The sequence below is a fragment of the Cheilinus undulatus genome, linkage group 19, assembly GCF_018320785.1.
Source record: "Cheilinus undulatus linkage group 19, ASM1832078v1, whole genome shotgun sequence".
Classification (NCBI taxonomy): Eukaryota; Metazoa; Chordata; class Actinopteri; order Labriformes; family Labridae; genus Cheilinus; species Cheilinus undulatus.
The window spans coordinates 16,951,068-16,965,758 of NC_054883.1; positions in this window are offsets into that span (position 1 = coordinate 16,951,068).

Consider the following 14,691-nt stretch of genomic DNA (forward strand, 5'->3'; position numbering starts at 1 on the left):
GGAGAGATTTTTTAAAAGCTGAGGTGCATGGAGGTTGGAGGGAGAGAAAGAGAGAGGATGAGACAGGCTTTTTGTGTGTGTGCCTGCGTTCGTGTATGTGTGTAGATTAATTAGAATCCTTCTGGACTGCCATTAGAGCTCATTAAAAGGAGCCACAGCCATACAGGCATCAAACAAAGAGCTGGGACTGAACCCCAATCCATCCCCCACCACTGTCTGCTCTGCTTACAATAACTGTGTGCAAAAGGAGGGTTTAGCAAATCTATCCATGGATACATACGTATAAACATATATACAAAAAAATGTGCACATTTTTGCAGGAATTTGCAGCTTTAATAATCCATGTGTGCAGTAAGAATAGGTGCTAACTACCACAAAGCATGTGCATGTGTGTATGCATGCATATATATCTGTGTTTGTGTGTGTGGCTATCATGATTGGTATGTAGATGAAGCATTATGTTAATGATTTTTTCCCCGTCTTTTTTGGCAGAGTCGCCACAGGCCCTGTTAGCATAAATAATGCTCCCCTGGCTAGCTGGTGGAGGCTCACGCATCGCCACTAAAGGGATGAATTAGGCCTCTGAATCCCAGATCAGATCCTTGTTCATTTTCAATAAGGATTGGACGGGGCTTCCGTATGCATTATGATGAGAATGTTTATGGGTGCTTATTAGTCGGTGCCCATGATGGCACCAAATGAAAGTGGAGTTATTACAGCGACATACAGAATGGGCCTAGCCTATGGCTCAGACAATTAGTGGAACGGCCTGCAAAGCAAAATTGATAGGTTTGTAACATCAGAATGGGTGGGCATCAGTTGGAGGATTACTAGAGTCAACAGATTATCAGATGTGTTTAATTCCAAAAATCCTCATGCACATAAAGTGAAAAAGCCTCCAGAACTATTTCTACAATAATTTTTCTGGCCAAAATGTGGTCTAGAATCAATATTGGTACAGCCATTTCATTAATACAGATTTTCAGCAGTTCTCAACTGGTCTAGCACCAGGACTCACCACCTCCTTAATGAGAAATTGGGACCTAATTTGCAAAAATGTGTTTTAAAAATAACAAAAATGAATTTTACATAGTGATGGTGTAGAAGAGTATCGCCTCTTTCAAGATGTAAACCCCTCTTCCTAAAGCAGGCTTCCCTTTCAGGTAATGTTAACTTTTTGGGCGAGAACATTGAATCATATACCTTGTAATGTCAAGTAATGGATGATAGAAAATAAAGCAGAAGAAAATGTGACAACTTCAGTGGAAAAAATATAAAATAATTGTGAATGTGTTCAAAGAGGGGGGAATTTAAATTGCAAAACTGGGTTGACAGTGGCAAAAACATTTTGGAAAGGGTTAAAAATGACAACAATTACCATAAAAAAGGTTTACAGTGGCATAATAGTGGCGAAAATTGGTAAAAATGGCAGAAAAGAGTAAAGATGGGTTAAAAGATGCAATAAGTGTTTAAAAAAAGGGGGGTATAAAATAGCAATGTTGGTGAAAATGGGATAAATGGTAGAAGTGACTCAAAAGTGGTGAAAGTTTGTTAAAAGTTGCAAAAAAAAAACTGTGAAAATGTGCTATAAAGGTGCAAAAATGGCTCAAAAGTGGCAAAAAAGACAAAAGTGGGTAAAAAGCATCAAAGGGTGGTGAAAATGGGTTAAAATAGAAAAAGCAAAATTTGCTTGATAGTGGGAAAAATGTCTCAAACGTGGCAAAAATGTGGCAAAAGTCGTTCAAAAGTGTGTTAAAAACTGGCAAAGAAAGTGGTTAAAATGTGTTAAATGTTGCAAGAAAAGTGGCAAGAAGATGTTGAAAGTGGTAAAAAAAAAAAAAGTAGTGGTGAGGATAGGCTATAAGTGGCAAAAATTAGTGAAAATGGTAAATATGATGTAGAAATTGGTTTAAAGTGTCTCAAATTGGCAAAAGGTTTAAAAATTGTGAAAGTGTTTTTTTGGAACAACTATACAATTTCAACATCAGCCCACCTTACCTTATCAAACGTTTCATCTCCAAAGTCAGGTAACTGTTAGCCAGGATGCTAGCACCAATGCTACTGGTCCATCACGCATGCATAATTTTTAAGTCACTGCTGCGGAGGAACATTCACTGGGTTCGCCAGGAGCCCAGCCAGTTCCTTGGGCAGGCCTTTGTTTAGGGAAAATATCTTTAGTTTTTGAGCGCTCTGCAGAGGTAGAAAAATGCAAGACTGCTGTCCTTAGGTAAAAGTACAGTTACTTTGGGTCAAAATTTACTTAAGTAGGGGAAAAAGTGTTGTATAGCCTTCAACAAACTGAATCAAGTAAAAGCAAAAAGGAATTAATGCTTCGCTATTGTAAACCATAAGAAGTGACACGGGATATTTAAAGTTAAATAACCTCTGAATCATAAATCATAGCCACTTACTTTTTACCCTCTTAAAGCAAGCCGTGATGACACTCTCCACGCCTTCATAGCTTTTACAAAAGCTTTGCTAGCAAGCTTGGAACTTGGTGACTTTCTGTAAATCTAGTATTTTAGATCAGTTTTTCAATCATTACTGTAGCTAGTGGTTAATGCTGTCTGCCATATTGTTTTGTCATAGTCATTATTGTTTGCTGTGTGTAAGTTCTTTTTGTGAAAAAAGGCAAATTATATTGACCATGAATGATTTATAACATCAGGAAAAGTGTAAAACATTCTTTTTAAAAGGCTCTGTATTTGTTTCTGCTTCTTTTTGTGCTTGTGATGATTAACCTTCGTCTCATAGCTTTGTCTGAAGCTTGAGTATGTACAGTTATACAGGTAAATGTGCACCGGCATGTTTGGCACATGAAGCCCACATTGATGTGTTGGTGCAGGTGTGCCAATGTCAGCTATAGTGATATAGATCCTTCTGAGAGTTTAAGGCTGGCATTTGTAGTGATTAAAGCCCAGCATCTGCGAAGAACTGCTGTATGTCTCTCCATCAATACGGCTCTGACGTTGTCTTAGACTCTCAGACTCTGGGAGGGAAAATGTTAACTCCAGTTTGGAAATTTGTGTGAAACGATGGAACTGCTTCAGATGTCATCAAGTGTAAGGTCACCATTAGTGGTTAGTCTGCTCTCTGACCTTAAGTTTGAACACCCCATCAGAATAGTATCCAAAATAGCTTTCTCTCATCTTAGATATAATGCCAAAGTTCAGCCCATTTCTCACTTCAGCGAACATTGAAAATGTAATGCATGCTTTTATCTACAGCAGGCTCTACATCAGTCTTCTTACAGGTCTCTCTACAAAACTCAGAGCCGCTGCCTCTGTGAGAGTTTAAACAAGGACAAGAAAGTGCTCTGCACCAAATCACTTTACCAGCCACTGGAATGAAAATCATTATTTCAAGATCAATTGTCTGTATATAAATTAACTTGCAAGTTTAAACTTTACTACAGCTCAATTTTCAAGACATGCTTTAACCATAGAGTGACACTTGGCAGCTCCAAGGGATTTTAGGACTGCTACATGGTTGTTCTGGATTCTAATGCATCATCCCTCAGTTAACTAAGAATATTCCATTGTCTGAAAACCAAATGAAAAACTACATTTAGGATGATCCCTTAGCAAATAGGGGCTGCACAGTGGCGCAGGGGTTAGCACTATTACCTCACAGCAAGAAGGTCCCTGGTTCACTTGCTGGTCAGGGCCTTTCTGTGTGGAGTTTGCATGTTCTCCCTGTGTATGCATGGGTTCTCTCTGGGTACTCCGGCTTCCTCCCTCCACCAAAGACATGCCCATTAGGTTAACTGGCGACTCTAAATTGGCTGTGGGTGTGAATGTGAGTGTGGCAGGTTTTCTGTCTCTATATGTCAGTGGACACTCACAGTGTTGCAAATGCTCGGCGCTTTATGAGATACTGCAGGAGAAATAAAAGGCTGTCCACGCTAAATCTGTCCATGGAAGCATTTATTTTTCTAATGATCCTCATTATAACAAGACTGATCTAAAAAAATCACTTTACTTACTTTACTGTATTCATACGTGCCGTGAAATTGCACAGCTGCACTACAATGCTGACAAGGAAGAAATCCCTCTTGTGATATGAAGGCGTGATAATGACGACAAAGACACATAAACAGTTAATGTGCAGTACTATCTCTCTTGCAGAGACAGATTTATTGTGCTCTAACTTGGGTATAAAATATCTTTAAAGTGAGGGGCCGCAAGAGTGGTTGCCATGGAAACGACACATCGCCACCTTCAATCGCAGCAGTGTGAACTGGGAAGTGTTTAGAGCGTCGCAGAGTGGAACGTTGCAAGAAGTTGCAAGTTTCAGAGTCGGGCTTTAGAATTGTTTGAAACCACCCAGGTTGTATGGACTCATGGGATCACAGCACAGCTATTCTTTAAAATAGTAATAATAAAACAAACAGCAATGATAATTTCAAAAGGATGCTTCATCCTGGCCATTCTACTAGAACACATATAAAGTTAGTTTGAAATAAAAATGTATTTCTGTAGAAAAATATAATTAAATATAAATGTGTGTATCTAAATGTGTGTATCTGTGTAGGTCAAAGAAATGGAGTGTCTGCCAGCTTACCTCACTAAGCAGCATATTGTAGCAAGCTTGCCTGTTAGTGGGGGTTTATGCAGGGCCATTGCCTCTGATTATCTTTAACATCTTGCTGAGTGCACTGCGCCGGGCTGCTGGCACCGTTTCAGACACACACACACACACACACACACTGACAAGTGACAGCGGAGCCAGTGGACCGTTTATTACTCTCTTGGCCGAGCTCATTCAAACTGGACTTTTAATCCATCAACAATGATGATCCCCGACCTGTGAGAGACTCCGAGTGTGTGGTTGTGCGTGCCTCTGTAAACGGTCAGTGATATAGCTTTATGTGAACTGTGACTATGCCTGAATATGGTCTGAGTACAGATATACAGCTCATCGTGTCTCTGCCAGTTTTCTCGCTTTGTCTTGATTTCTCCAGAGTGCCAGTTTTTCAGGGTCATAGAGTTTCTATTTTCTTTTACCTCATTTAACTGAGCTTTGTGAATAATTGTTTTCAAGGCACCAGTATGGCCAGGCACCCTCTCCTGAAAGGTCACCCAGCATCAGTGATGTTCCTGAAAACGACACTGGCAATCAGGGAGGATCTGAAAGTTTTTGGTCACATTTTTACAAGCCACCTACTTGTGACTTCATCTCTGGCCTGAAGTGTAAGGTACAGTTAATTTCTGATGTGATTTTTGATGTAAAAACTGCATCGGCTTTATTTTCTCCCATGGCAGGAGTGTCAAACTCCGGCCCTTGGTACAAATGATGTATTTTAATTATAACTTGCCCACAGGTATGAGGTCTGCAAATTTCCTCTAGTGTAATTTAAACTTAACCAGGATAATTAAAATATCCTGGTTAAGTCATGAAAATTTGAAAAAGAGTAAAAGTAATGGATGAAAAGTTAGGAATGTAGGAAAATATATTAATGGTTGTTTTCATTTCATACTTTCAATTTTGCATCACACTATTATGACTTAAACTTATGATTTTGACTTTTTATCTATCACCTTTTCAATTCATACATTTCACTTTTTATGTCCTGGTATGACATTTTATGTTCACAATTTTAAATTCAAAGTCATATTTTGACCTTTTTAACTCATTGTTTTCTAATTTTACCTCACGTTTTGATGTTTCCAACTCTGACTTTTAATCTCACATTTTGACATTTTAGACTCACAATTTAAAATTCTGGCTCATAATTTGGCCTTTAAAACATGATTGCAACTTTCTCTTTCATATGTCCGCCTTTTAGAAACATTTTTGGACTTTTAATTTCAGATTTTGAGCCTTTAAACTCTTCATTTTGGCTTTTTTAGATCTTGTTATCATTTATCATCAGTAAGACCTAAGTTCAGAATTTGGCCCCTGCTGTGACTGAGTTTGATACCCCTGTCCTATGGTGAGAATTCCCGCACACAATGCTTTTATTGTGAATTTGTTTCCTGGACATTAATTCACTGTCACTGAAATGACATGAAAAGATTTTGAAACACCAAATTGATAATTTAAAAGCACCAAATATGTTCAGTTTTAAACCAAGGGGGACTTCCTTCCCTTTTAGAACAAGACCTGCTATTATTTTAAACAAAAAAAGGAACTTTGAGAAGATTGAACCTTTTAACATGAACTTAACCACAGAAAAGGGAACTTGTTATGAACTGAAAAGGAAATAAAGAAACAGTAAATGGGTATTTGTGGTGGACTTCTTTTGCCCCGTTTGGTATTTTGGCTGAACCAAAATACCAAACGGGGCAATAAACAAAATGATCGATTGATTTAAGAATGATGCACCTTATTTACATAAAGCTGGCTATTGATGTATGTGTAATCAAACTAATTTTGATATTAGACAAAGATAAGCTGATTAAATACATAATGCAGTTTTTAATGAGGGGGGAAAATCCATTCAAACCTACCTGGCCCTGTTAGAAAAAGTTATTGCCCCCTTGTTATATCATGATTTAGCTCTGATTAGCCACATTTTTTGGAAAGCTGAGTTCAATTTCACCTGCCACACCTAAGCCAGTCCTGCTGAATAAAGACATCACTTAAATATAACCTGCATGACAAAGTGAAGTAGGCTACAAGATTTGAAAAAGCAACACATCTTTCTGCAATCTAAAGAAATTCAAGAACAGTCATTGACATCTATCAGTCTGGAAAGGGTTACAAAGCCATTTCTAAGGCTTTGCTACTCCAGTGGACCATGGTAAGAGCCATTATCCACAAATGGGGAAAACTTGGAACAGTGAGGAACCTTCCCATGAATGCCCACCCTACTAAAATTACTCCAAGAGGGCATCAACAGCTCATTCAGGAGGTCACAAAAGAACCCAGAACATCTAAGGACCTGCCAGCCTGACTTGGCTCAATTAAGGACTGGACTAAAATGGCATTGATGGTAGAGTGTCAAGGGCAAAACCACTGCTGACATAAAAGAACACAAAGGCTCGTCTCACATTCGGCAAAGATGTCTTGATGATCCCCAAGACTTGGGGAAAAATTCTGTGGACTTATGAGACAAAAGTTGAACTTTTTGGAAGGTGGCATCCTGTTACATGGCATAAACTATCTCAGCAGTTCTGCTGCTTTGCTGCTTCAGGACCTGGACCACTTGTCAGAGTTGATGTATTCATGAATTCTGGTCTCTACCAGAAAATCCTGAAAGAGAATGTCCGGCCACCAATTCATGACCTCAAGCTCAAGCACACTTGGGTTATGCAGCAGAACAATGACCCAAAACACCTGAAAGTCCACCTCTGAAATGCTTGAAAAATAAAACAAAAGAACATTTTTTAGTGGCCTAGTCAAAGCCAAGACCTTGATGCTGGAAAACCCTCCAATGATGCTGAATCAGAACAATTCTGCCAAAGAGTGGATCAAAATTCCTCCACAGTGATGTGAGGGCAAGGTGGGTTTGGATGCCTTCTTTCCATTAATAAATGAAGACACCATTTAGGGTTAAGGAGCATCATTATAGTTCAAGGCATAATTCATAGATGTCAGTAAAGCAGTCTTAATGAGCCTTTTTTCCAGGCTGGAGCTGTTGGTGAGTGAGTTGCTGTTTGGAGTTTTTTTATTTTTTCTGCAAATGATTTCACACGCGTACTCAGTTAATTTCATTTGCATTTCTTAAGCGCTGCTATATGGCTATCTTTGGCAAACGCTGTTGCTCTTTAATTTTCAGTCTTTTCCTCTGACACTGATATTTCACAGCTTTTATCTTGAGCTATTAACATACTAATTCTCATGACACTTGCAGTGCAAACATCAGTATATGCTATAGGTATATCGTTTGCTAACAGTGCAGCAGCTGCATGCTGAAGTGGCACATAGGTGTTTATTTCCTGTGTGAAAGCCAGCAGTGTTTGACACAGAGATCGAGGTGTCCTCTGTGCTGCTGGGCTGCATGAATACATGCATGACTTAGCGCCCATTATGCCAGAGCAGGTCCCGTAGCTACCAAGTGATCTCTCAGTGTGTGAATATAAGTACGTGTGTTTGTCAGTGCGTACGTGTGAGACTGAGTGAACCCACTGCTCCTGTGTCGAGGAAAAACATTCTGTCATTCACCACCAGGAACCCGAGCGCAGCAGATACACAGCGCCCTGGCTGCTCACATTATGAAAATGTTATGGATGATATGGAAATGGCTTTGTTGTTGCAGGCTTTATTGTGATGCTGTGTTATGTATGAGAGCTGCATGCCTGTTTAATATAAAAAGGCTGCTGTCCAGCCTCAGGTCATTGAGAGGACGGGGGACTGGCTCACTCTAGGAACTTCCTGTCTGAGGGCAGCATGAAAGAGAAGATATAGAGCAACTATTTAAAGTTAAGGTTATTGAGCAGACTAATGGAACTATTAAGTCCTGCCCTCCAACACCACAAGCCAATCACATTTCTTGCAGCCACACAGCACACTCAGACATTAGGCTCATAGACCTCCATAGAAAAGTGTTAGAAATGTGGAATTTCTTGCAGTTTTATTGAAATTTAATGTGGTTTGTTGTCACTCTGAATGATATACAGTGCTTAACAAATTTATTAGACCACCTGTCATATTTGTCTCAAAGACCATCCAGCATCATGAAGTGCTTTAATGCTGACTCTATCATTTTCAATGAACTCTCGATATTTTACCATTTTGAACAGGAATGAGGAATTTCAAACTGAATTCACCCAAATTAGAGCCAGCTCACTGGGCTTCTCTGAGAAGTCAGAAATTAATCAAGCATAACATTCAACCACTAAAACTCATTTTTCTCTTCAGGAATGCAAGTAAATAACTATAATTTGACATATTGATCAAGAAATAATAATGTGCTTTACTATTTTTTCAGTTTTTTGTAAATCAGTAAATTTGAAAATTCATGGATAACAATAATAATTATATTTTAGCATGAAAAATATCATTTGGGTTAAAGAGCTTCTACATATTGGTGTATTAACCATTGCAGAAACATAAAAAATGATTTTGGTAATTACCAATGCTGTTTATTTAGGGCAGCTGTGGCATAAACCTTACTTTGGGTGGTGGTCTAATAAATTTGTTAAGCACTGTATATTAAAGGTTCCAAAAGGATCCTGAGATAAAATGACAGTCAATGCATTGGAAAACACCATCGTTACCAATAATGAAGAAAGCAAAGTCCAAGTTCAAGTCCATGTTGATTGTGTGGGTTCCAGAAGGGTCAATTTTGAATCAACAATATTACTCGTTTCGGCCCCAAAACAAACCACAGTGCTTGATTGCCCTCCTTATTCTCCTGATCTAGCACTGTGTGAAGTTTTCCTTTTTCCCAAGATCAAATCTGTCTTCAAAGGTTTCGAGAGAAGTCAGAAGTTAAGAGAAGAACAACAGAGGTTCTGAGAGAACTGTCTGAAGAAGACCTACAGCACTGCTTTGATCAGTGGAACTTGAATGCAGCGGTGTGTTGACGTAGAAGGGGGTATATTGAAGGAGAAAGACATTAAAGAATGTTTATGTTCAATAAAATTGTATGACAGCATCAGTCTCGTTTTTTAATTGCCATACTTTGACACACCTCGATTGCTGCCCCTTAGCACAAGCCAGCAGAAGCACGTAAGTGGTCAGAAGCCCACCACCACCAGCCACTGCTGGACCAAGGGATTGATACCGGAGTCGGAGAGCCTGCTCAGGACTTGCCTCCCTGACTCACCAGGTAGGTGAAAAAATAGTAAGAGCAGTATTTCACTGGCTTAAATGGCCTTCCACACCTTAAATAGAAGATGGTGCTAAACTTCTTCCTCTGGGCTCTCAAACAGATATGCTTAGTAACCAATAGCATTTACTCAAATTAAAGAAATTGAGTAGTTTTTTTAGGTATTTGTACTTTTTTAAGTAAATTTTTAAACAAGTATTTTTACTTCCACTTAAGTAAGTTTTGACCAGAGTAACTACTTTGCTGTGATGTTTTTTTAAAATAATTCGCTCTATTTTATTACCATCCTAGCTGCTAATGCAAATGCTAATTATACCAATGTCCTACAAAATTAGAGAGAAGTTTATGGTCACAACTGCCATAAATTCATCTTTAATTTGATGTTTTGCTGTTTCTCTTGTCTCTTGCCTCTTCTTGCTTTTCCGTATCCTGACCCTTCCTTCTCAACCTTTCCAACCCCAGCACGGCTGGGGCTTAACATTGTGCACCTTTTCATGGTCTTTATCTCTTTTTTGTCTTTTTCATTCCTTCTTAATGCATTTAAAAGTGCTACCACTCAATAGGGTAGTGACTATTTTTGTACATTCTGCTTATGTTGGAAAATAAGTTACTCCCAGCTTTGCTATTTTTAATAGTGCTGAGCCTCATGGCTGTTGCTCTGTCTTCCACTTCATCAGATCAATATGTGGAAATACTTCCATCGATCCCGGTACAGAGACTAAACACTGCAAGGCAAAGCAAAATGTCCACTCATGCCTAACTGTACACAACCTTTGGCTGAGTTATAATCCTGTGTTAACAGTATGAAGACAAGGGGAAGTTTCTGCACTTGTTCTGCATACTCAGCTCTGCAGTTACTGCTTTTGCAACCTTTGCCTTTTCCTATGATCCTGCGCTACAAATAAAGGACAGTCTGAGGAGTTTATTGCACAATATGTCTTTAGTATTGATCCATCAGAGAAAGACCGGCTGCAATTGCAAGATCTAGGCTAGGCTGGAGTGAGTCATGAGCCAATTTAGCTTTAAAAAGAAAAAAAGAAAAAATAACCATGGAGTTAGGGGATCCAAAATATTTCTTTACCTTGCCCAGTCCAAAAAAAAGTCTAATAGGGGGTCTACTGCCCAGCTGGGGGCTCTGAGGCTGTGCTCACTTACATTTAAGCTTTTAACTAAATGCCAGTGTTGAAAAGGCTAACCGTTATCTCTTCAGTTTAATTTGGTCATGAACAAAACTATTGGGGAAATTTAAATTTGACCTTAAAGGGGTACAAGATGAAATTTAAGGACACACTAAAGCCATTGGTATTTAACCTCCAGGACCATAAAAGTCTCAACAATCCATCACATAGTGGGGGGAACACTCTGTTTTCACTCACTCTGAGACAAAGAGGAAGATGTACCTTTTCAATTCTGAGAGTAATTCAGTTTTGCATCTCTCAGTTGCTAAACATATCTTGTATCTATAGATATGATAGCAAAAGAATGAAGATCAAAAGCAACAACAGAGACCCAAGCTTTTGGAGGGGACGGTGAATACAATCATCCACAGCCAAAAAGGTGATGAAATAAATTGAGGTTAACCAGGAATAAAAGCAAGTGAAATATTGAGAGGAATTGAAATATGCTAAGATATTAAGGAAGGTATAAAAATCAGTTTAAAAATGGGAAGACAACAGATATTACACATCTAAAAATAAGTTTAAAGAAGTGATTTAAAAGATGTCACTGATTTTGCACACCTTATCTCCTTGGGCAGGTTGTTCCAAAGTCAAGGAACCTTGGGTTGGTTTTAAGTCTCGACTTTGGAACAAGCAGGTGACTTCTACCTGGGGATCTAAGGCTGTGGGTTGTCTGGATGGAAAACCCTTGGTCACCTTGTCACCTAAATGTGACAAGAGAAGTCAATAAAACAGTAAAATTTAAAGGGGGAAAATCAAGATAAAAATAAGCTATATAAATATTAAAGCAGTAAAAATAGTACATGTAAATTCAAAGGTATAGGAAAGAAAAGGAATAAAAGAGACAAGCATTAGGGGGAGAATGGAATAACAATCACAAGCAGCCTAAAGGGCGATGAAATAAATTGAGGTTAACCAAGAATAAAAGCAATCAAAATATTAACAAAGATTTAGATATGCTGAGGAATTAAGGAAGATTAAAAACCAAATAAGAAAATAAGAAGATGATATCATGTAAAAACAAGTCTATAATAATGAGGTTTAAGAAGTAAATGCCTTATGTCCTTTGGCAAGTTGTTCCAAAGTTTAGGAGCCTGGATGAAAAACCCTCGGCCACCTTTGGTTTTAAGCCTTGACTTTGGAACAGCCACCTCACCCAAAGATCTTCAGGCTGGCACAGACTAAACAAATTTAGCTGGATTTTTTGTGAGACTGAAATGTCAGAACTCATCGCCAAACCTCAGGTGTTTGTCTGGACGAAATAATATGGTGACATAATTGACAAAGCATCCAAACCATCCCACAACCACAATTCAACAAGACCAACATGTCAGATTTTTTCTGCTTTGTCATGTAGTTTGACACCCTGACCTGAGGTCAACAACGTAAATCCTGACTCATACCAACAGGAAAGCATGCCTTATCTTTACATCATCATTTACCAGAGAGCCTACTTTTTCTCCCTCTGGGAAATAATGAGTGCATTCGATTCTATTCTATTATCACATGCATGCATCTATCTGGAGGAGAGCCAGTCCATATTGCCTTCCTCTTGATGCATCCATACTTGTTATCCATAAACCAATGCATAATTCCTTTTTGTTTGTTTTTTTTTCTTCCTTTAAGAGCAAAAGAGTGCTTTTGATGTAGAGTGACTGACACTCTTTGACCTGCCCCCTCAACAACCTGAGCAGTCAGGAGCACACCTCTAGTGTTGCCAGCCAGTCTGTCAACCAAGACGGGTCAAGAATTTGAGAAAGTACTACTGGATATTCATGCATTTATATCTGATGTGGGTAGGCCCTGTAGTTCTCTGGTTGTTACCTGTAAATAGGTAACATCAACATACTTTGTTCAGTTGCTTTTAGCTACATTGCAATTGCCTGGGGGCTCCAAACTATTCAAATCACTCCTGGCTTTAAATAGTGTCATACTTAACGTGAATATGCAAGGCACTGACCCTACAATCTCCCTTTGTTATACTTTAACCTGCCTAAATAAAGTCAAACTGGACCCTTGCTGCTTCTGAATGTGCATTTGCAACGTTTTTTTTTTTCTATAAGAGTAAAGAGATGCACATTTACTGCTGCTAGAGCTGTTGTTCTACTTTGAACTTTGCACAGCCATACTGAGCATCAAATACTGTTGTGTATGCGACAAAAGGCTTGCTTTCCCACTCTCTTCTCTTAGCAGATTTTTGAGATTTGGTGTTTGCTTTATACTGTCAAGATTTAATCCTGACAGATATTGCAAACATGAAGCTCGTCTTCACGACGCTGACAAACAATCAGAGCAGAAGCAATACTAAAGAGCTGAATGAATGCATCGCGGGAGGGAAAATTTGTACCATCTTTTCAGTCTGATGCATTTGTTAGCTGAAGATTAGCCTGTGTTGTTTAGACTCATACATTTTTACAGTTTACTGGGTTAAAATAACTGGATCTGGAGAACTAGATTCTTCAGTTTAATGAATAGTTGGGCTGCATGTCAGGGGTCAGCGATGTTGCCTTGCAGACAGAAGGATTTTGGTCTGATTGCTGGTCAGATGGGGCCTTTCTGTATGAAGTATGTTCTCCCTAATGCATGTGAGGACTCTCCCCAGGTACTGCAGCTTCCTTCACATTACAATGACATGCAGGTTAGGTTAACTTAGTTGTTCACAGCCTTTTTCCTTTGAGCCCCCCCTACTTGTATCTAAGAAAAAATAAGCCCCCCAGGACAAATAGGAAAAAAATAGTGATACTTTATGGCCAGAATTAATATGAATATTTAATTATTTTTTTGTGTAAATCCAAACAAAGTAGCCCTAACAACAAATTATTTTACCCAAAAACCTTTGTATGAATTCTTTATGTGTTATAACATGATTTTTGTTATCATCATAGCACTGTTAGCTCTAAATTAGCTTATTAGCTGCTACCAAAACTTGGCAGCTTACAACAGCCAGATGACATCCTGGACCCCAGGCTGGGAACCAGGGGGTTAACTGGTGACTCTAAATTGCCTGTAGGTGTGAGTTTGCCTGGTTGTTGGCTTGTGAATGACTGATGACCAATCCTGGGTGTACCCCGCCTCCCGCCCAGTGAGTGCCGGGATTGGCTGCAACCCCCTGTCACCTCACACTAGGTAAACAGTGTGTAAAATGAATGGTTTAATGTTAATATGACACTCAGTTCTTGTTATGAAAAGCCCAAATCCCTTTTCTATACCTTATTTTTGCTAGATGTGTATTAGATAGTCTCATTTATTATCTATGAACCACAGCAACACTTAAATGATTGTGTTTGATAACATCAAAATCATATCACAAATATTCCAGAAATCCTCTTTCTCAGAATAATTTTATGGTTTTCCTTTTCTAAATCTTCTCCTTTTAATCTTCAAACCAAGTACATGACAGATATTTCTCACCAAACCTCACATGTGGGCTCTGGGATATCAGTCAGAGACATTATCTTTAATATTCAATATTTTTTTCCAATCAAACCTTTACTAAAAAGAATCACTTTCCCATCATCAATTCTAATCCTAGGTTAGATGTCAACAATACAGACATGACATTTGTCTGCCATGATTTTCTTTATGTATGTATCAGAGTTTCAGCAATTTTTTTTCTCCAGCCAAAATGGCCAGCAGTCCTTAATAATTCCAGCCATTTAGAACAACTACCATACATTTTCTTTAGATAGCCATATGTGACCAATAACCTGCATTTAAAAGCAATAACACCTATAAAACCAGAACCACTGATATAGCTGAGCTAAAGCAGGACTGGGGACACATCTTCTTTCCGAA